The 25003-nt window shown below is 35.9% G+C and overlaps 1 protein-coding gene across 1 annotated transcript in view; it reads left to right on the top strand.

The window, feature by feature from the left end:
• PCLO (piccolo presynaptic cytomatrix protein) overlaps positions 1-25003 on the top strand; it is an 876537-nt gene that overhangs the window by 674801 nt on the left and 176733 nt on the right. The window lies entirely within an intron of this gene.

Below are 25003 nucleotides of genomic sequence, written 5' to 3' on the forward strand. Positions count from 1 at the left end.
AGTATTAAAAAAGCTTCTGCTTTTTTTTCCTAGTTAAAATATTTTTATTTAAAGTAAATAACGTAATAAATATCTCATGGATATCTGAAATGAAATTACAACTCATTATCAGAATTTATAAAAATAATTATGAAACAATCCGTTTACCCGTGCTTTAGTAAAAAATATAAGAACAGATATTGTTAAGGAGCTAAAAAATACATTTGTTATATAATTTAGGAATTCATTAACCGTGGTCTTTTTATTGGCTGTGTTCTCCACAGAAAATGTTGCAAATCAGGTGACATTATGAAGGAACTGAGTGGGGGCAGTGTAATACTTTGCAATATAATAACATTTTCTGTTATTTATAAATGTTACTTAAGTTATCCAAAGCACAAATTAATTGCATAACTTAACGTAAATTGATTTAATCATTAATTGTACAACAACCATTGAAAAAAAAATTTTTTTTTGCATTATTTGGTTGACATTTTAGCTGCATGGTCACTAAAATCATCTGGGAAATAGGTATTTGGGAGGTCTGCTATTCTGTTATACAGATAAGATGAGCTTGCTTTATTTCTCTGTTGACTTTTTAAACTTATTTTATTTAAGTTTTTTAATAAGTATACCCATTTTTTTATTTTGTTTTGATATTGTTTGTAAAAAAGTTACTTAATGAATGAATAAAGGCAATTTTCTTTGATCAGATGTATATGCTTAATTTTTTGAAATGTAGTATTTATTTTAGTGATTGTAAGGTTTTGTATTAACTGAACAGTATATACAATTATTCTTCAAAACAGGGGCACTTTCATTTAAGAAATGTTAGCAAGACGCTTTATTTGTAAAATATAAAAAAATCAAAGTCCCACTTGAATAAGAGGTCCCGAGATACAACAGAGGCACCACTGGCTATGGCAGAGAAAGTGACAGTCTTATTCCATAAGGAAAGCGCACATGTCAGCTCTTCTTCAAATAATGACAACTTCCACAGAACTGTAATAAAGAAAAGAATGGCACAATATTATTTAGTTTCAACGTCCCCTCATAGCACCACCTTTCCCATAGAAGGAGACTCACAAGATGGGGGACTTATCTCAAAGTGCAAGATAATGTGGTCCGAGAGAATTTGGAGGTTCCCAGCTAGCTCTTCACAGATCACCGGTATTTGGATTTTTTCAAACTGTGTCTTAGTATGCAGTGTAAAAAACAATAAGACACAAATGATCCCAAAAATACTGTCATTAAACCCCTTGTCCTAAAAAGTCTCAGGGTTATTTATTAAAAACATTAAATATGCAACTAAAAACCAATCCAAATGCGTTTCGCAGTATAATTTTACTGCTTCCTCAAGCGGCTTGATATAATATTGTGCCATTGGAGCACCTTCTTTTATTCTTTGTTACAGTTTTATTTGTTAAATATTTACCATCATGCCTTTCCTGTGCCTGCAGCTCATACTTCTTTTAGCTGTGTGATGACAAATCCGGCTTCATCCAATTGTTATGTACCCCCATGGCGTCCAGCTTGTGGGGCACGCAACAATTGGATGAAGCCGGATTCGTCAATGCACAGCTAAAAGTAGTATGAGATGCGGGCGGAGGAATGGTACAGTGCTTATCATCACTAGATGGTAAATATTTTACAAATGAAGCATCTTAATAAAATATCATAAATAAAAGTGCCCCTCTTTTGAAGAATAATTGCATATACTGATCAGGAAACCCCAAAAGGTTATAATGAAAGATACAATTTTAAACAACTTTCCAATTTACTTCTGTTAAAACATTTGCTTCATTCTCTTGTTATCCTTTGCTGAAGGAAAAGTATTGCACTACTGGAAGCTTGCCGAACACATCTACTTAGCCAATCACAAGAGACAAATGTAGGCAGGCACCAATCAGCAGCTAGCTCCCACTAGTGAAGGGTATGTGCGTATTCTTTTTTCAGCAAGGGATACCAAGAGAACGAAGCACATTTAAAAATAGAAGTGAATTTAAACATTTCTTAAAATTACATGCTTTACCTGAATCATGCAAGTTAAATTTTGAATTTCCTTTCCATTTAAATATGAAACCTTACAATCACTTTAAGTTCATGTAAAATTATCTATGTATAGTTGGAGCCCATCCTGAAATATTTTGTGATATCTTCTGTGGCATCACTTATTTCTTTCCATCTACTGTATTTAGGCTAGTACTGAGGCCCCTATTTATCAAAGTCTGGCGGACCTGATCCGACAGTGCGGATCAGGTCCGCCAGACCTCGCTGAATACGGAGAGCAATACGTTCTCCGTATTCAGCATTGCACCAGCAGCTCACAAGAGCTGCTGGTGCAATGCCGCCCCCTGCAGACTAGCGGCCAATCGGCCACCAGCAGGGGGTGTCAATCAACCCGATCGTACTCGATCGGGTTGATTTCCGGCGATGTCTGTCCGCCTGCTCAGAGCAGGCGGACAGGTTATGGAGCAGCGGTCTTTATGACAGCTGCTTCATAACTGCTGTTTCTGGTGAGTCTGAAGACTCGGCAGAAACACGGGCCATCAAGCTCCATTCGGAGCTTGATAGATAGGCCCCACAGTGTTAACCTGCGGAGTGTCTTACACATTACTGTTCAGGGAAGTAATGCTTGCTAATACCTCCTCTAATATTTATGCACTGTGTGCACAATAACTTTGTACCCCAATGTGGAAAGCTTACTTTTATAGGCAAATAATATTCATTGACATATCATACATTGAGAATATAAACTGATTACAAAAAACATGTTTGTAAAGTATTATAAAAATCCTCATATGTTATTATGAGTAACTTCTTTGAACCTTTATGAAAAAGTAAAAACCCAGACCAGACCCAGACTTATAGCTAGGAAAACTGATCAATACTTTCCTCAGTCGCCAAAAGAGAATAAGGAGTGGGCTTTGCTTGAATGAGAATAATGTAGAGTAAGAAACTAAGAGTGGATATTAGTTTTTATAATTTTATGTTTTCTCCCCTTTAATGTGTTCCAAATGATCCATTTTACCTACTGGAATGTATCAAATTGTTTACAAATAGTTATTTCATTGTTGTTTTCTCATATGAAATAAATGATTTTGCCTATTGTGTTCCCACCTATGCTGAAAATGTCTAAACTTAAGTTCTGGTTACAAAAACAAGAAGGTTCCGATACTTCTATTATCAAATGTGCTTCATTCCCTTTGTTTAAAGCAGCAATACACTACTGGGAGTTAGATAAACATATAAGGGGAGCCAATAAAATTACGCATATTTGTGCAGCCATCAATCAGCTGCTCCTGAGCCGTACCTAGGTATCCATTTCAACAAAGTATACCAAGGGAACAAAACAAATTAGATAATAGAAGTATAATGGAAAGTTGTTTAAAATCACATGCTCTATCTGAATCATGAAAGGAAAAAAAGTGTATTTCGTGTCCCTTTAATCCAGTTCCTTATTATTTGTGGTATAACCATTTACAATTCATGTCCTGTATTAATAAGTTCAGCTTTAGAACACTTTACCATGCATGAAATAGCCACCTTTGTTTATTGAATGGGATATGTATTTACACCTGTTGCCTTTGATTTAAAGGGACAGTCTACTCCAGAATTTTTATTATTTAAAAAGATAGATAATCCCTTTATTACCCATTCCCCAGTTTTACACAACCAACACGGTTATATTAATATACTTTTTTTTACCTTGTATATAAGCCAGACTGCCCTCTTATTTCAGTTCTTTATACAGACATGCATTTTAGCCAATTAGTGCTGACTCTTAAACAACTCCACGGAAGTGAGCACAATGTCATCTATATGGCACACATGAACCATCTCTGTTTAACTGTGTAAAACTTTCAAAATGCTCTGAGAAAGGAGGCGGTTTTTTAACAGTTTAGAAATTAGTTTGAGCCTACCCTTATCTTTCACCAGAGAATACCAAAAGCAAATTTGATGATTAAAGTAAAATGGAAAGTTGTTTAAAATTGCCTGCCCTGTCTGAATCATGAAGTTTTAATTTTGATTAGACTGTCCCTTTAATAAAGTACACAAACCATAATTATAATCACATTTGATTTTTTTGTGTTATCATTCATGCATTTTAATCTGTATTGCAAGATACCACAGTTTCATTACTAATTACCTATTTTGAATTTGTTGTAAGGATTCCAGGTAAGATAAATCCCAGTTCTGTGTGTTTACAAAGTATAAAACCATTTTAAAATGAAACTACAAATCAATAAGCTATGTTCCCTTCAACTGGTTTAGAAAGAAACTAGACAATTATAAAAATCAGACAATATATATGTTACAATATAGCTACATAATGAAATCTTGACACATACCCCGGCACATCATCTAAAATAAAATGTATGGTTTCAACTACAAACACGTAGCCCACAAAGCAATTTATAGTTTCCAATTCTATATATGAACTGGGGCACATACGTATGTATATTTATTACATCCAGCAATGGATATTACAAACATCTGCAGAAATTGAAACAAAGTGTCCAAGCTATGTGCAACTAAATAGCTATTTATGTCAGTACGATGCAAAACTAATAGCTTTCATTTATTTCTGCCTTCTGCAACCATAACCACTAACACAATTTTATTAATTGTTTTATATGTTGCAACATTCTTTCAACACAAAAACTATGGTATATAATATCTTCATAAATTACTTTCTACAATATTATCAAGTTTAATGCTGTTACCTAAAAAAAATAGAAAAATCTAAATAATTAGTTAAATCATACAAGCAATACTGTAGTAGCTACCATTAGATGAATCCGTGGGACTCAACCAAGCCCAGCACACTTTCACTACCTTTGTAATGGCCGCAGTGAGTGTTGTTGTTTGGGGAACAATATATCCCACTGTTTGACACATTTTTGAGAACTCTTGTCGAACTAGTATTTATTTATTCACTATGGATTATATGTATTATAATAGGATCAAGTAGCCTTGACACATCCACTTACTGCAAATATATTTTGGGTAACTACAAGAATTAGGTACAACTGAACTACTATTAAATTAAGGCCAGGGATGTCAGGTGTACACAATATAGAGTACACAATATACTGTACACAGTTAGTACTTTTACAATTTACATTCAGTAACATCTGGATGCTGTCTAGGGTACTCTGCATATGTAATACAACAATATAGTTGTATCACAAGTTCCATGACAGGAATTGACAACACTGACATGTTTGCTTTTAATTTTAACAACTTAAGTTGCATAGTTTTTATACATGCATATTGCAAAATTAAGTCATTCTATTTTTTTTTCTTTCAAATATTGTACTTTTTTTCTGACTAGTTTCTTTTTAAGCTTGTGTCCCTTAAAGTTTTTTTTTTACTGTTTTAAACTCAAAAAGAGCTGTAGTTTGGTAAAAAATTAATTTTGCTGTGGCTGTCTAATAATTAAGGGCTAGTAAAACGTGTATTAATATAACTGTGTAATAAAGGAATTATCTATCTTATAAAACAATAACAATTCTGGTGTAGACTGTCCCTTTAAAGACATAGTACACAAAGGGATTTTTTTTTTTTTAAATGTTCTAACTTAATAAAGTATTTTATTTTTACATTTGAATGTCACCATAAAAGGTATCAAGGTTTTTTATACTTAAAACATATTTAAAATATGGCAGGAATGTATAAGAGAAGAGTGTTTTTATAACCAAGTTTATTCCTTTCTCCTTGTTAAATCTGCATGTACCAGTTTAAAATAAATGGGATTTATCATCCTTTCTTTGGCATATTGAGGCCCATTTATCAAGCTCCGAATAGAGCTTGAGGGCCCGTGTTTCTGGCGAGCCTGCAGGCTCGCCAGAAACAGCAGTTATGAAGTAGCGGTCTAAAGACTAACCCAAAGGTGAAATAGTGGAGTTCTTCATAAAGTTTTTAAATTATGCCTTAACCCAGCACTTACTCATGCTATCCAACATATAATGTAGGTGGTTGGTACTTAACATACCCTTTAATAGTACAAATATCAAAATATATAAATCAAATATAAAATGCAGACATCCCCACTATAAATCTCTTCTAAAACGTCTCTGTGTAGATCTCAGCTGTTAATCTTCTCCTTAATACCTCTGGTTCATTTTGTCAAGTTAATTTTCAACAACAATTGCAAACAATTATCCAAACATTACAAAGATCAATATTAAACAACATTAATTTGTATCGTAGAAAGTTCCACCAATTCATTTTCAAGGCAATATCACTATAAAGCAAACAGTGTAGAGTTACTAAGCAGAGTTACGTTTAGCTCTGTATATCATAATATTATTCCTTTTAAGGCAAGTCCTCCTAGAGGGAATAACATGAAGAATAGCTTAAAGGGACAGTCTACTCAAAAATCTTTATTACTTAAAAATATAAATAATCTCTTTATTACCCATTCCCAGTTTTGCATAAACAACACGGTTACAATGATGTACTTTTTACCTCTATTATTACCTTGTATCTAAGCCACTGCAGAGTGCCCCCTTATCTCAGTTCTTTTGATAAACTTCAGTCTGCCAATCATTGCTGACTCTTAGGTAACTCCACGTGCTTGGGTACAATGTTATCTATATGGAACACATGAACTAATGCCCTCTAGTTGTTAAAAATGGTCAAAATGCCCTGAGATAAAAGGTCGCCTTCAAGAGCTTCGAAATTAGCATATGAGCCTACAAAGGTTTAGCTTTCAACAAAGGATACCAAGCGAACAAAGAAAATTTGATGATAAAAGTAAACTGGAAAAATGTTTAAAATTGCATTTTCATGATGTGAATCATGAAAGTTTAATTTTCACTAGACTGTCCTTTTAACACACGGTAGTCATTTTCACTGTTACAATATTGCCCCCGACTGTTACTTCATGCTCAGCGGGGCTGTCATCTCACTCAACAATATCAATCCACAGCTAATTTTGGTTTCCAACTCACTGGACCTCCCAATTTCCTTGTCGAATAGTAGATATATATATATATATATATATATATATATATATATATATACATACACACACACACAGAGAAACTGACGAGGGTATGATAACCCTCTTCCTCATAGAAAGGGAATACAGCAGTCTTTTAAATAAACAGTTTGACTTTATTAATCTAGATTCCTTTTAGATATCTCCAAACACTGTGTGAACAACAAGCATGTCCTATCTGTTACTAATCAGAGGTACCTCTGTATATAGTCTCCAGCATGTAGAGAGATGTTTGCAGACGGAAAGTGTTCACAAACTGGCCACGGTTATTAAGCCCCACTCCAGGTCCTGCTGACACTTGTGGATTTAAGAGAACAAAAAGCCAAATACGTTTTTTCCAGAGAATGTTCGATGTGCATGTGTGTTTACACCTGCATTGCTGTAGCCTCTCTCTGGCCTCTCTTTCACAAGAGCTTGTTCCTATAATGAGTATGTTCAAATACAGCTTGCTGTGTATCCACCCTTAGCGTAGTCACAGATGAAGTTAACGGCACTTACCGACTTTCACTCTCAATCCTGTATTCCTTAGGAAAAGATAAAAAAGGTATATGGACATCTCAAAACACCCTCAACCGGATTTTATGTTTTATCCATGATGCATACAGCTGATTTTTAAAGGGCTCAATCAGATTAAATCATATTATGACAGTGTGACATCTTAAACATGGTTATACAAACAGAAGCATATAGTAATAACTAACGCCATGTGCGTTTCACCCCTATATATACACATCATAGTGGGGCTTTGTCAGGGCTTTGAGTTCCTTACCTTACATCCCATATTTAAATCCTTACAGGCCATTCCAACTTTACAAAGTGACCAGCTTCTTAAAGGGACATTACTGCCTGAAGCGCTAAAGTGTTATTTTCTATTCTTCCAAAACTTACGCATTGTTACACAACATATACATTCTCTGAGCCTCTCACCTATACAGCTTTTTATAAAAAAAAAAACAAGCATAATCAAATTTATTGTTCATTCCAAGGGGATATCTAGTTTTCAAAATAAATATCCATCTTGCCTATTTTCTTTAACAAACATTCATCCACATTTCCTCTTCTACTGTTAGGGGTTACCTTTGTCAATCGCCAAACATTTCAAGGACTTTGTATTACTGTCATGATATCTAGATTAATAAAGTCAAACTTTTTATTTAAAATAGTGCTGTATTCCCTTTCTATGAGGAATAGGGGAATCATACCCTCTTCAGTTTCTCTCTCTGTTTAATTATATTTAAAATTACTTTTTAAAGGGCCTGCACTATTACCCATTTATAATGGAAATTAAACAAAATAGATTAAATCTTTTATGATATCTGTAAGCAATAACAATACTCTCTACTTTTATTTATATATATATATATATATATATATATTTATATATATATATATATATATATATATATATATATATATATATATATATATATATATATATATACAGGGAGTGCAGAATTATTAGGCAAGTTGTATTTTTGAGGATTAATTTTATTATTGAACAACAACCATGTTCTCAATGAACCCAAAAAACTCATTAATATCAAAGCTGAATATTTTTGGAAGTAGTTTTTAGTTTGTTTTTAGTTTTAGCTATTTTAGGGGGATATCTGTGTGTGCAGGTGACTATTACTGTGCATAATTATTAGGCAACTTAACAAAAAACAAATATATACCCATTTCAATTATTTATTTTTACCAGTGAAACCAATATAACATCTCAACATTCACAAATATACATTTCTGACATTTAAAAAAAAAAAAACAAAAACAAATCAGTGACCAATATAGCCACCTTTCTTTGCAAGGACACTCAAAAGCCTGCCATCCATGGATTCTGTCAGTGTTTTGATCTGTTCACCATCAACATTGCGTGCAGCAGCAACCACAGCCTCCCAGACACTGTTCAGAGAGGTGTACTGTTTTCCCTCCTTGTAAATCTCACATTTGATGATGGACCACAGGTTCTCAATGGGGTTCAGATCAGGTGAACAAGGAGGCCATGTCATTAGATTTTCTTCTATTATACCCTTTCTTGCCAGCCACGCTGTGGAGTACTTGGACGCGTGTGATGGAGCATTGTCCTGCATGAAAATCATGTTTTTCTTGAAGGATGCAGACTTCTTCCTGTACCACTGCTTGAAGAAGGTGTCTTCCAGAAACTGGCAGTAGGACTGGGAGTTGAGCTTGACTCCATCCTCAACCCAAAAAGGCCCCACAAGCTCATCTTTGATGATACCAGCCCAAACCAGTACTCCACCTCCACCTTGCTGGTGTCTGAGTCGGACTGGAGCTCTCTGCCCTTTACCAATTCAGCCACGGGCCCATCCACCTGGCCCATCAAGACTCACTCTCATTTCATCAGTCCATAAAACCTTAGAAAAATCAGTCTTGAGATATTTCTTGGCCCAGTCTTGACGTTTCAGCTTGTGTGTCTTGTTCAGTGGTGGTCGTCTATCAGCCTTTCTTACCTTGGCCATGTCTCTGAGCATTGCACACCTTGTGCTTTTGGGCACTCCAGTGATGTTGCAGCTCTGAAATATGGCCAAACTGGTGGCAAATGGCATCTTGGCAGCTGCACGCTTGACTTTTCTCAGTTCATGGGCAGTTATTTTGCGCCTTGGTTTTTCCACACGCTTCTTGCGACCCTGTTGACTATTTTGAATGAAACGCTTGATTGTTCGATGAGCACGCTTCAGAAGCTTAGCAATTTTAAGAGTGCTGCATCCCTCTGCAAGATATCTCACTATTTTTGACTTTTCTGAGCCTGTCAAGTCCTTCTTTTGACCCATTTTGCCAAAGGAAAGGAAGTTGCCTAATAATTATGCACACCTGATATAGGGTGTTGATGTCATTAGACCACACCCCTTCTCATTACAGAGATGCACATCACCTAATATGCTTAATTGGTAGTAGGCTTTCGAGCCTATACAGCTTGGAGTAAGACAACATGCATAAAGAGGATGATGTGGTCAAAATACTCATTTGCCTAATAATTCTGCACTCCCTGTATATATATATATATATATATATATATATATATATATATATATATATATATATATATATAATGTGTGTGTGTGTGTGTGTGTTATAGGCAAAGTGTAAAATTCAGGCATTCTATAGAATGCCTAGCATGTTTTTGGCAAAATATGAAATTAGCTTTTTTTTTTTTTGAGCTAAGTATAAAAGATTAGAAAACAAGTGGGGGGGGGACTTTATTAATGAATTGAAACCTGTGAAAATAATTTCAAATAGAAATGAAAACACAAATGGAAAATTTGATGAATAGACTGGAATCTGAAAACCTAAACAAAAGGAAAAAAAATCTTCTGATGAATATTGTATCATTGTTTCAGCCTTCTCAGATGACAACATTTTAATAACCAAAGCTAAACTCAACAAAAATATATTCTGATGAACATTGCATCATTTTAAGTCTTCTATTACAGAACTGGTATCTGAACCCTATCAAATTTTATGAGCGAGCTGAAACATTTTATTAATGAAAGCTAAACTCATCAAAGAATATGCTGATGAACATTGCATCATTTTAGAATTCTATTTATTGCAGCAGTCTGAGGTTGAATGACATTTTACACAGAAGAGAAAAATGTTTTCAAGAATTGGCATCTAAAGCCTAATTTTATTCACAAACTGGTATCGAAAACCTAACAAATTTGGGTGCACTGATTTTTTTTCCGTTCACGCGCAAACACCTCTCACAGTGAACTTTTAACGCAAGCGGGTTAGCGCGCATATTACAAGTTGAAAGTAAATTGTTTGCATACGATACCTAACACATCACTTGAGCACTAACCTGACACCATGTTAGATAGAGAATAACTCATTATATAGCCCAATAACAAACCTAGATAAGTTAGAGGACTTGTTTTTCCACACAAAACATCTAGATACATTGTTTCCAATGCAGCAAAGGATTCTGGGTAATCTGTTATTGAGGTTCACAATGCCTCACCTTTTTACTTCAATCTGCTTAAAGGCAGATTCCCTTTTAACCATAGCATTGCTGTGTACACATCTTTTAAGCTTAGCTACGGTTAGTACAGTGAGGCATTATGAACCTCATTTGTATATCTTACCCAGAATCCATTGCTACATTAGAAACTAACGCCTAGATTATGAGTTTTGCGTTATGAGCTGTGCGGGGCTACCATGCAGTTTTTTCTCACCACTCACTTACCTGCAGCGCTGGTATTCTGGGTTTTTACAAACCCGGCGTTAAAAGGGAAGAAGTGAGCATAGAGCCGCAACCTACCTACACTTATTAACCCCTAATCTGCCGCCCCCAACGTCGCCACCACTATATTAAACGTATTAACCCCTAAATCTAAGTCTAACCCTAACACCCCATAACTTAAATATAATTAAAATAAATCTAAATAAAATTACTATCATTAACTAAATTATTCCTATTTAAAACTAAATACTTACCTATAAAATAAACCCTAAGATAGCTACAATATAACTTATAGTTACACTACACTACAATTAAATCAATTCCCTACATTAAATACAATTAAATAAATTAAATTGGCTAAATCACACAAAAAAACAAACACTAAATTACAGAAAATAAAAAACAAATTAAAAGATCTTTAAGCTAATTACACCTAATCTAAGAGCCCTATCAAAATAAAAAAGCCCACCCAAAATAAAAAAAAACCTAGCCTAAACAAAACTACCAATAGCCCTTAAAAGGGCCTTTGGCAGGGATTGCCCTAAAGAAATCAGCTCTTTTACCTGTAAAAAAAAATACAAACAACCCCCCAACAGTAAAACCCACCACCCACACAACCAACCCCCCAAATAATAGCCTAACTAAAAAAAAAACTATGCTCTCCATTGCCCTGAAAAGGGCATTTGGATAAGCATTGCCCTTAAAAGGGCATTTAGCTCTATTGCTGCCCAAAGCCCTAACCTAAAAAATAAACCCACCCAATACACCCTTAAAAATCCTAACACTAACCCCCGAAGATTCACTTACCGAGAGAAGTCTTCATTCAAGCGGCAAGAGGTCCTCAACGAAGCCGGCAGAAGTGGTCCTCCAGACGGGCAAAAGTCTTCATCCGGATGGCATCTTCTATCTTCATCCTTCCGACGCGGAGTGGCTGCATCTTCAAGACATCCAGCGCGGATGTCTTGAAGATGCAGCCGCTCCGCGTCAGAACATTTTCTTCTTAGTGAAGAACATGGGAATGTAAAATATTTACAGTAAAAACAAATTATTAAATATTAAAATTGATTACAAATGATTATATATGTGTACATATGTATATACATAAAACAAAGAATATGAGATGGCGCAAGAAATCAGCTAGTATATATACATTAATGTAATAATAGATACAAGATCACAAAAGTGCCAGAGAAGAGAGGAATATACCTCCAAACATATAACTCTAAGCACTATAGTAAGAAAGAAAAACAAAAGGGGGCATCAAGAATCAATATCACAGTACGTGGATATTAAAGAGCGTGGATATTAAATAAATATAAAAACCATAAAACAATAAAACAATAAAATATGTGGGTATCACAGTTCCAGAAGTAGAAAAAATGCACAGATTCAGAAGTTCTTCTTCACAGTGTCCCCTATCAGATGTGCACTTACTTCTATGACCCTCAATCAAATGAGGTAAGGATGTAGCAGAATTCACAAATGGGCTAGGCGCCTCCTGTAGTATGGATCAGGTGAGTAGTCGTGGATCACTAGTCATATGCTGAATCTTGTCACAGAAATTATAACCAAGCTCCGTATGGATTCTCCCAGGTCTAATGCTTTATATATAGGCAGAAGACTCTCAGCTCCCTTCATGCGTTCCTCTGTGCTCCATGTGTGAAATACTCCTGAATCAGCTTTGAATTGTCTCACTACTTATCCATCAGGTGTAACAATTTTCTCAGGTCATTCAAATCAAATATTGTGAAATTAATATTTGAATGACCTGAGAAAATTGTTACATTGTTAAATTGAAAGGGTACCAATACTTTAAAATCCAAGCAAATCAATACTTTAAAATGCAAGGGTATAACAATATTTTTGGTCACATCTAATAAGTTTAGGGAGCAAACTCTTTTTATGAGTCAGGAAATCAGGTGAACAAAGTTGCCGGTTTTTCATGGGTGGATCCAGTGCAGGTGGGGATGCAGTTGTGGATGTTCAGTAGAGTCATGTGGTACGGGGGCATTACTAGAAAGTTAGGTTGTAGTTGGGGTGGTCCGAGGGTGTGGCTAGGCTGCAAGATACAGCCGAGAGGTGCTTTTTACTCCCTCCTCCTTTGTACAGTGGGGGTGAAAAATTCAATATTGCCACAAGAACAGCCAGCACACATTATATCTCAAATTATTTAAAGCACCCAAGCAATATTTAAACCCCATGAGCAAATATCCTCACACCAAATAGTAATAAGCATGAAAAAATTATAAAAATACCTTATACAACTAGTTTGCCATTTATTTACTGTGTCTATAGTCCAGTAACAATACCGCCATCTACTGGGCAAAATGCTTAATTAATTAGTCCTTTCTTTTGTTAAAACATATAAATATAAGAAAATCTTAAAGGGACATGAAAACCAATTTTTTTCTTTTGTGATTAAAACAGAGAATACAATTTAAAAAAAGTTTCCAATTTCCATCTATGATCAAATTTGCTTCATTCTCATGGTATTCTTTGCTAGGTAGTTAGGTAGGTAATGTGCACAGGTCTAGAGCACTACAGAATATATTGCTGCCATCTAGTGCTCTTGAAGATGTATAACATTCTTTCAAAACTGTTGCCATATAGAATATCATACATGTTCATGCTCCTAATTTTCCCCTGCTTTTCAACAAAGATATCAGGAGAACAAATAAAATGTGATGATGATTGATGTAAATGAATAAGTTGTTTAAAATGACATTCTTTATCTGAATCATGAAAGAAAAAAAATGTGGGTTTCATGTCCATTTAGTGTAACTATTATATATAATTTGCTAGTAATATTTGTATTGATATACTGACTGTATTTTATGTCACATCCTACTAAAAAGAAAAAAACAAGCAAGAAAACTGTGAAATGATGAAAACATATTAAATGCCTTGGGTACTAGTTTATATACACCTTAAAGGGACATTAAAGACCTCTTGCATGTCAATAAAAACTGTGCACATCTTAAGCTCCATAGAAACACCATAAAGCACATTTTGTAACCTGCAAATCATAGAGCTGGTTAAGACATTTTGCAGCATTTTGTAACCTAGGTTACAGATCTAACTTTTATTTGTCTCTATAGGGAGCGGGCAAAGCACAATTTTTACACCAAGAAAGTGGTGTTTAAAGGGACACTGAACCCATTTTTTTTTCTTCTGTGATTCAGATAGAGCATGACATTTTAAGCAACTTTCTAATTTACTCCTATTATCAAATTTTCTTTATTCTCTTGGTATCTTTATTTGAAATGCAAGAATGTAAGATTAGATGCCGGCCCATTTTTGGTGAACAACTTGGATTGTTCTTGCTGATTGGTGGATTAATTCATCTACCAATACAAAAGTGCTGTCCAGAGGTCTAAACTAAAAAAAAAAGCTTAGATGCCTTTATTTTTCAAATAAAGATAGTAAGAGAACGAAGAAAATTTGATAATAGAAGTAAATTAGAAAGTTACTTAAAATGTCATGCTCTATCTGAATTACAAAATAAAATGTTTGGGTTCAGTGTCCCTTTAATAACCATTTAATTAACTCACAGTTTGTCCCTTTACAGCAGGTTGATCTACCTTACAGGTTCCCTTACTAATCTCCCAGAAAAATGTATAAATCAAGAAAAAGAACAAAAACATTGCATTATGCAATTATTGTTTTCTCACTACTTCTCTCAGTAAGTTGGAGTCCACATTGCGTACTTAATGGGGCATTTAGCTTAAAAAAAAATGATGCATTAGAAAATATTCACTGTATTGCATTAGACTTGCACACAAAATAAATGTTTTAAAAACATCTAAAACCTGTCATTGTGTTCGGAAAGGAATGTCAGGATTCTACTTTTCACTGAGCACACTCCAGTATTTTAAAGGGGGAGTGGAAGAATTCAATCACAGCTAAATAAATTGTCAAAATGCCTTGCAAACTTTTTTAAATTAAAAAAAATACTCATTTTTCAGGGAATTAAATTTTGAATGCAATGTCCCTTTAAAGGGATATATAAACCCATATTTTTTTCTTTCTTGATTCAGATAGAGCATGTGATTTTAAACAAGTTTCTAATTTAATTCTATTACTTTTTCTTTGTTCTTTTAGTAATTTTTGTTGAAAAGCAAGGATGTATGCTTAGGAGCCGGCCTATTTCTGGAGCACTATATAGCAGCAGTTTTGCAAGAATGTTATTTATACACAAGAGCACTAAATGGTAGCACTATTTCTTGTCATGTAGTGCGCCAGATGCCTACCTAGATATTTTTTCAATGCAGAATATCATCGGAGTGAAACAAATTTAATAATAAAAGTATATTTTTTAGATATGGAAACTGCTGTAACTATAATATGGAGAGTTATTGCTATGTATATTAGAGACAGTAGAAATACGCTTCACCTAATCCTTCAAAATAGCAATACTGTGCAAAGAAATGGTTCAGAGTTTTTCTCTCAGATGGGGCAAAGTAATTCTGTCACAGTTAACAACTTTATAGAATAGTATTGTATCTTGTGTTCAAAAATCTATCAGAGGTCTGCGATCCGATAAAGATCGTAGTTTGCGGCGCAAGCGAGGGAACCCCCGCCGCCCGCAGTTTCAGCTCGTAACTCGAGCTATCCTATATACGGCGCCGTCAGAGGCTAAAGTGCCGTAAGTCTCACAAACCAGCGATGTCCAGAAATCTGCGTAAGTACAAATTTCTGGAGTCGCCAGTGTCTTACGGCACTTTAGAAACTGCTGGCGCCTACAAAACCTGACTAAAGTTATAAAATCACCCGTACTGTCTAACACGCCTCCCAAACATAGCCCGACACGACTAACCCTCTATCTGCTATCCCCCCTCACTATCCTAACAATAAAAAATGTATTAACCCCTAAACCACCGCTCCTGGACTCCGCCGCCAGCTATATTAAATCTATAACCCCCTAATGTGAGCCCCTACCCCGCCGCCATCTATCTCACCTACCCCCTAAAGTGAGCCCCCTACCCCGCTGCCATCTATCTTAGGTTATAGATTTAATATAGCTGGCGGCGGGGTCCGGGAGAAATATATTCTGACGTAGTGGAATCAGCCAATCAGATTCAAGTTCAATCCGATTGGCTGATTGGTTCAGCCAATCAGATTGAACTTGAATATGATTGACTAATTCAATCAGCCAATCAGATTTTTCTACCTTAATTCCGATTGGCTGATAGAATCCTATCAGCCAATCGGAATTCGACGGACGCCATCTTGGATGACGTCATTTAAAGGTACCTTATTTATCGGGAAGTCGTCGTGCCGGATGGATGCTCCGCGGCGGAGGAGCAAAGAAAGAAGATTGAAGATGCCGCTTTGCTTGAAGACATCGCCGGATGGAAGAAGACATCGCCGGATGGAAGAAGACTTCACTGCCGCTTGATTGAAGACATCGCCGGATGGAAGAAGACTTCACGGCCGCTTGATTGAAGACATCGCCCGGATGGAAGAAGACTTCACTGCCGCTTGGTTGGACATCGCCCGGATCGGATGAAGAGTTCAGCCCGGCTGGGTGAAGACAAGGTAGGGAGATCTTCAGGGGGGTAGTTTTAGGTTTTTTTAAGGGGGGTTTGGGTGGGTTTAGAATAGGGGTATGTGGGTGGTGGGTTGTAATGTTGGGGGGTGGTATTGTGTTTTTCTTTTACAGGCAAAACAGCAGAATTCTTTGGGGCATGCCCCGCAAAAGGCCCTTTTAAGGGCTGGTAAGGTAAAAGAGCTTTGAACTTTTTAAATTTAGAATAGGGTAGGGAAATTTTTTTTATTTTGGGGGGCTTTATTATTTTATTAGGGGGCTTAGAATAGGTGTAATTAGCTTAAAAATCTTGTAATTTTTTTTATTTTTTGTAATTTAGTGTTTGTTTTTTACGTAATTTAGTTTAGATTATTTTATTGTATTTTAGTTTAGATATTTGTAGTTTATTTAATTTATTGATAGTGTAGGTGTATTTGTAACTTAGGTTAGGATTTATTTTACAGGTAAATTGGTAATTATTTTAACTAGGTAGCTATTAAATAGTTATTAACTATTTAATAGCTATTGTACCTAGTTAAAATAAATACCAAGTTACCTGTAAAATAAATATAAACCCTAAAATAGCTACAATGTAATTATTAATTATATTGTAGCTATTTTAGGGTTTATTTTATAGGTAAGTATTTAGACTTAAATAGGAATATTTTAATTAATAATATTAATATTAATTAGATTTATTTTAATAAGAATTTAGTTAGGGATGTTAGAGTTAGATAGGGTTATTATGCTTAATATATATATAATATAATATCGATTTTAACTATATTAACCCTAATATAATTAGGGTTAATATAGGTAATATAGCTGGCGGCGGGGTTTGGGGTAATTAAATTAGGGGTTAATATTTTTAAAATAGATGGCGGGGTAGGGGCTCACTTTAGGGGGTAGGTAAGATAGATGGCAGCGGGGTAGGGGCTCACTTTACTGGGTAGGTAAGATAGATGGCGGCGGGGTAGGGGCTCACTTTATGGGGTAGGTAAGATAGATGGCGGCGGGGTAGGGGGCTCACTTTAGGGGGTAGGTAAGATAGATGGCGGCGGGGTAGGGGGCTCACTTTAGGGGGTAGGTAAGATAGATGGCGGCGGTGTAGGTTCTAACTTTAGGGGGTAGGTAAGATAGATGGCGGCGGTGTAAGGGACTCACATTAGGGGGTAGGTAATGTAGCTTGCGACGGTGTAGGGGGATCACATTAGGTTACGCCGTATATAGGATACCAAACCAGCGCAAATTTCAGCGTCGCCGGGTTTTGTGGGCGACGCTGCATATCGGATCGGGCCCCTGTGGCGCAATAACATATGCGGCGCAAGCTTCAGCGTAACTGCGGTGCCAGTAATTTCCCCTCGCACATCAGGGAATCACATAAACCACGCCGTAAGTTGAATAAACTAGCGATGTCCAGAAATGTGAGTAAATACACATTTCTGGATTCGCCACTCGCCAGTGACTTACCTTACGGCAGTTTAGAAACTGCCGGCGCCTAAATTTTTTTTTAAAAAGTTAAATATCCAGTAAAAACTCTGAACCTGCCTCCCAAAAATAAACCCGACACATCAAAACCCTTATATCCGCCATCACCCCACATCGCAACTAATAATAAAAGTATTAACCCCTAAACCACTAACCCCCCACAACGCAATATGCCTAAACTATTAACCCCTAATCCACCATTCACCCACATCGCAATCTGCCTAATAAAAGTATTAACCCCTAAATCCGCCAAGCCCAACATCGCAAACTACCTAATAAATCTATTAACCCCTAATCCGCCATTCACCCACATCGCAAATCTACCTAATAAATCTACTAACCCCTAATCCACCATCCCCCTCAACACATTAAACTTAATTACACTATTAACCCCTAAACCGCTAATCCCCACATCACAATAAACCTAATTAAAGCTATTAACTACTAAACCGCCAACCCCCCCACAGCGCAAATAACTACGGTAATTTAATTACTAAGCCCCCTAACCTAACACCCCCTAAATTAACCCCAATCACATTACAAAAATACTAAGTTACAATTAAAATATAAAACCTAACATTGCTTAAAAAAAAAAAAACTAAGATTAAATTAATCTAAAATTACAAAAAAAAGATAACATTACAGAAAGAAATAAACCAAATTATCAAAAATTAAACCAAATCACTATTAAAACAAAAAAGCCCCCCAAAATAAAAACACCCCTTAATCTAAACTACCAATAGCCCTTTAAAGGGCCTTTTGTAGGGCATTGCCCTAAGTTAAACAGCTCTTTTCCATGTAAAAAATACTAAGTCCCCCCTAACAGTAAAACCCCCCTCCCACCAAACCCCCCCAAATAAAAATAAAAACTAACACTAAAAAAACCTAAACTACCCATTGCCCCTAAAGGGGCATTTGTATGGGCATTGCCCTTAAAAGGGCATTCAGCTCGTTTATGTACCAAATAGGTACTCACCGTTCCTGAAGTCCAGCGGAGAAGGTCTTCTTCTAGGCGGTGAAGTCTTCTTGGAGGCGGCTACATCTTCTTCCAGCACGGGGACCTCTTCTAGCTTCATCCAGGACCAAGGCGACGAGGAGCAGAGGTGACCGCGGAACAAGACCTGCGACCACGGAGCCATCCAGCATGGAGCTCCTCTTCATAGATCACCGCCATACACTGAGGATTGAATGCAAGGTACCCATTTAAAAATGGGGTACCTTGTATTCCTTTTGGCTGATATTTCAAATCAGCCAATAGGATGAGAGCTACTGAAATCCTATTGGCTGTTCAAAACAGTCACCTCCGCTCCACATCCCCTTGGTCTTGGATAAAGCTAGAAGAGATCCCCGCACTGGAAGAAGATGTCGCCGCCTCCAAGAAGACTTCACCGCCTGGAAGAAGACCTTCTCTGCCGGACTTCAGGAACGGTGAGTACCTATTTGGGGGTTAGACTTAGGCTTTTTTTTTTTTTTTTGGCTTTTTTTTTAAGATTAGGGTTTTTTTGGGCTGTAAAAGAGCTGATTGCCCATATAAATGCCCCTTTTGGGGCAATGGGTAGTTTAGTTTTTTTTAGTGTTAGTTTTTTTTATTTTGGGGGCTTTGATGGGTGGGGGTTTTTACTGTTAGGGTGGGCATAGTTTTTTTACATTTAAAGGAGCTGTTTAACTTTAGTTAGGATTAGGGGGGTTTATTTTGTGGGGCTTATTTAGTTTCATAGGGATTAGGTTTAATATTTTAATTTTTGATAATTTGGTTTATTTTTTTCTGTAAGGTAAGAACTTTTTATTTTTTGCAATTTTAGATTAATTTCATTTAATCTTAGTTTTTTTTTTAAGTAATGTTAGTTTTTTATTTTAATCGTAACTTAGTATTTTTGTATTTAATGTAATTGGGGTTAATTTAGGGGATGTTAGGTTAGGGGGCTTAGTAATTAAATTAGTTATTTGCGTTGTGGGGGTTGGCAGTTTAAGAGTTAATAGCTTAATTAGGTTTATTGCAATGTGAGGGGTTGGCGATTTAGGGGTTAATAGTGTAATTAGTTTTGCTGCATTGTGGGGGGTTGGCGGATTAAGGGTTAATATGTTAGATACATTGCGATGTGGGGGTTGGTGGATTAGGGGTTAATAGGTAGATTGCGATATGGGGGTTAGCAGATTAGGGGTTAATATATTTTATTATTGAGATGGGGATGGCGGTTGACAGGTAGCTAGATACTGCGCATGCGTTAGGTGTTTGTTAATACTTCCAGGGAGTTAAGGTGCTCACATTTTCAGCACAAGGTTTGCTGTGCCTGCCTATGTGTGGTGAGGGGAAAATGGAGTAAAATGTCTCCATTTTCGCTGCGTGAGTCCTTGCGCTAAATATGTGATACCGACTTGCGACGCGCTTCTATGTTAGTTTATGGGAGTAAAATTAGCGGGGAAAGGGTGAAATAGACGCAGCACCGCATATGTGATAGCAATACCCGACTAAAATTATTTTGCAGGCGATGCCGCACATGTAATCGCGCCCCAAATGTTAGTTTGGTTTTAGTGACAGTGCTCTGATTCCATTTTTATTTGCGTTTTAGTCTTATTTTATTTTTATCTCATCATTCATTTTAGTCCATGAAAAGACAAGTAGTTTTAGTCAACAAAACTCTCTTCATTTTAATGAAACATTTCTCTCTCTTTTTTTTTTTTTTTTAGAAGGATGTGCTTATAAAATTGCTGTTTTTTTATAAACAGATTTTACATAGTAACATAGTAGATAAGGTTGAAAAAAGACTGAAGTCCATCGAGTTCAACCTATACAAATCTAAAATACTTACAAAAAGCTCCAGTTAAGCTTAAATAACCCCATTAAAAATGTGACCTATTTAATACTAGCAATCATATCCATGAATTTTGTTTATATACAGAAATGTATCCAGACTATTTTTAAATGTATCTATGGTATTGGCATTCACTACCTCCTTTGGTAATGAGTTCCACAATTTTATTGCTCTTACAGTGAAAAAACGTTTCCGTTGCAGGAGATTAAATCTCCTTTCCTCCAACCTTAAATTATGACCTCTTGTCAGAAACAATTTTCTTGGAATAAACAGAGCTTCTGCCATCTCTGTATATGGGCCTTGAATATATTTATATAAAGTAATCATGTCACCTCTCAAGTGCCTTTTTTCTAAAGAGAACAGACCCAGTTTGGCTAGCCTCTCCTCATAGGTTAATTTCTCCAATCTCCTTATTAGCTTTGTGGCCCTTCTCTGAACTTTTTCTAGTTCTGCAATATCTTTTTTAGCAATCGGTCCCCAGAACTGCACTCCAAACTCAAGGTGAGGTCTTACCAGGGCTTTATATAATGACAGAATTATGCTTTCCTTCCTTGAATCAATGCCTCTTTTAATACATGATAGCATCTTATTAGCCTTTGAAGCCGCTGCCCTACATTGTGCACTCATCTTTAGCTTGTTATCTATTACTACTCCCAAATCCCTTTCCTCCTGTGTTTGGCTAAGTCTTGTCCCATTTAAAAAATATGTAGCCTGCTTATTTTTACTTCCAAAATGTAGAACCTTGCATTTTTCCGTATTAAATCTCATTTTCCATTCACTTGCCCATAGTTCTAATTTTAGCAAATCCCTTTGTAAAGAGAGTTCGTCCTGCTCTGACCTAATGACCTTACTTAACTTAGTATCATCTGCAAAAATAGAGTTGTCGCTATTTAATCCTTGCTCCAAGTCATTTATAAAAAATATTAAAGAGAACAGGGCCCAGTACTGATCCCTGGGGGACGCCACTGATTACCTTTGTCCAATCTGAGTATGATCCATTTACTACTACTCGTTGCTCCCTATCTTTTATCCAGTTATTTATCCATGAGCTAACATTTTCAGCTATTCCCAGTCCCTTCATTTTGTGCATTAATCTCTCATGTGGCACTGTATCAAATGCCTTTGCAAAATCTAAGTATATCACATCAACTGATTCCCCTTTATCTATATTTTTACTTACTTCCTCGTAGAATCTAATTAGATTAGTTTGACATGATCTATTTCTCCTAAAGCCATGCTGATTAGAACTCATAATCTTGTTTACACGAATATGCTCATCAATATAATCCCTTATAATCCGTTCAAATATCTTCCCCACTATTGATGTCAGACTAACTGGTCTATAGCTTCCTGGATCATCCCTGCTTCCCTTTTTGAAGAGTGGCACCACATCAGCTTTACGCCAATCCTGGGGTACCATGCCTGAGGATAATGAGTCTTGAAAAATTAAGAGTAAAGGTTTGTCTATAACAGTGCTAAGTTCCCTTAACACCCTTGGGTGTATTCCATCTGGGCCTGGAGTTTTATTTACCTTAATATTTTCCAGTTTTTTCCTGATATCCTCTAAACAAAACCCAGTTAGTGGTATGGACTGGCATGTTCTATTCTGTTCCAAAGTATCATTCAATGGTTCCTCTCTTGCTACTGTACATTTGTTATAGCATCCTCCTAAAATCATGTAACCATAGCTTTATTTTCAGACAGTAGCTAAAAATGGTGCAAAATATACTAGTTGTAGGCAATCTGTGTAGAAGGAAAAATGACTTATTTATTTTACATTCACTGAGCACATCTTACTATTCCATACCACCCTAACATTTCCCAAGAATTCCAGGACAAGGAGGTGAGCTGTGGCCCACCAGTGTTTTCGTTTGTGTTTTTTCTTTTTGTTTTTTTTAATAAGCTTTATTAAAGAATAAATTACAACCAGTATGTTACAGTGGTGATACACTCCAATAAACAAAGCTAAGGATAGACTCAAAGACTATCAACAGCTAACCGAACATTACTTATAAAAAGTCAATAACCAATAAATGAGCCTTGTGATTCTGGAGTGTTAACAAATCCAGTCTTATATCCCAGAGCCCTTCTGGCTCTGCTCGTATAGTACTAAAATACTGTAGACACAAAGCTTTATTTTCTAAGTAAAATAACTAATATAAGCATATCATTATACAATTTGTGCAGATACTTTAATCTGACTTTCAACAATTAACTCGCCCACCAGTGTTGTGTGTGCAGAGCCACCACAGGAGCGCTTGCCAGAGGCGTGCCATGAATAAAGTCAGGTGTCTCATAGAAAGGGTTGGACAAAGTCAGGTTGTGTTGTGGGTGGAGCTGGGGCAATCTCAGGAAACCAGGATATTTTCCCTGATGGGGAAATCTGCAGGATGGACAGTAGGTAGACCTTCCACCCTGTGAAAAGCCTGTAATATCTGGGATAGCTGGAAGGAATGCTATTCAGAAGTACTATAGGAGTGATCAATGTACTAATATTATATACACTACTCAGCCTTTTGCTGCCTTAGAGGTACTGACAACTATGAAAATATTGATTGTGAATTTTCCCAAACCATGTACAAATGAGCTGTGGACAACCGAATTGACACTTGCACTTTATCACCTATATTTGTTTATTTTCATTTCAAGTAAAGGCCTTAGCTCCATTGTGACTCTTGCATTATTGCTCCTGCCCAGAGATCCTCTGGGACAATAAAATCTCTTTCTGCAAATGTTTTTTGCTTTTCCTAATAGAGATTCTGTCTTTCTGCAAATGGCCATTACAGTGACCGCCATTGGATCTATCTCTATGTTTGAAATAAGTAGCATTTTTGTGTAATACCTTATTCTGAATTTGTCATCCAGAAATATAGTCAACTCTCCTAAGTAACCTACAGAGTTCTCAATGGGAAGTTAAAATTTTTATGACGCCGGAGGTACTTTGCAGACAAGACAGATCATGCAATAGCAACTTCATTTAAATAACAAGCTTTAAAGCCACCTTTGTTTATGAATAGGATATGTATTTACAGCTGGTTAAAAGGCACAGTCTACTCCAGAATTTTTATTGTTTAAAAAGATAGATAATCCCTTTATTACCCATTCCCCAGTTTTGCATAACCAACACAGTTATATTAATATACTTGTTACCTCTGTGATTACCTTATATCTAAGCCTCTGCAGACTTCCCCCTTATTTCAGTTCTTTTGACAGACTTGCAGTTTAGCCAATCAGTGCTGACTCATAAATAGCTCCATTGGAGTGTGCACAGCATTATCTATATGGCACACAGAACAAAGCACATTTGATGATAAAAGTAAATTGGAAAGATTTTTAAAATTGCATGATCTATCTGAATCATAAACATTTCATTTTGACTAGACTGTCCCTTTAATGCATCTACTCCATAGTGTAGGTAACACATTAAGCTATTCATTCCCCTTACTAAGAGACATAAATGTTAAAAATATAAAGTACCTGACTGGCTTCCAAGGAATTACAGAGAAATTGTAATAAATGTTAGGTTCTTTTGACTCTGCACATATATATTGAGATTAATAATAGAAAATTGTTATAAGAGACACAAAGAATACATGAGTTGTGTGTAACTGAGCTGTTTTATTTTACTTTTGATTGAGTTATGTATTATATTATATCTTCAGTTACATTTAAAGTGGTAAAATATGTGATAAAATAAACATTCCATTAACTTAAAGACCGATATAGATTAATCTAAATATACAGTATATATTATCTGAGCCTCCAAGGTAATATCATTATAGTATATATATTTAGTTCTAGTCAATAGTAAGTATTTCATTTTAATGATAAAGTTCCTGCTAGAATATTGATGTTACACAAGCAGTTGCTCAAATTGCTTTTGAATATAATGTCTGTGGATTAAAATAGTTTGTGACTCATTTCATTTTGACATTTTCGGCAGCTCTAGGTGGTTGAATATGCTAATTGCGCAGTCCCAAAATTAAAAA

This window comes from Bombina bombina, chromosome 6 (genome assembly GCF_027579735.1).
Source record: "Bombina bombina isolate aBomBom1 chromosome 6, aBomBom1.pri, whole genome shotgun sequence".
Classification (NCBI taxonomy): Eukaryota; Metazoa; Chordata; class Amphibia; order Anura; family Bombinatoridae; genus Bombina; species Bombina bombina.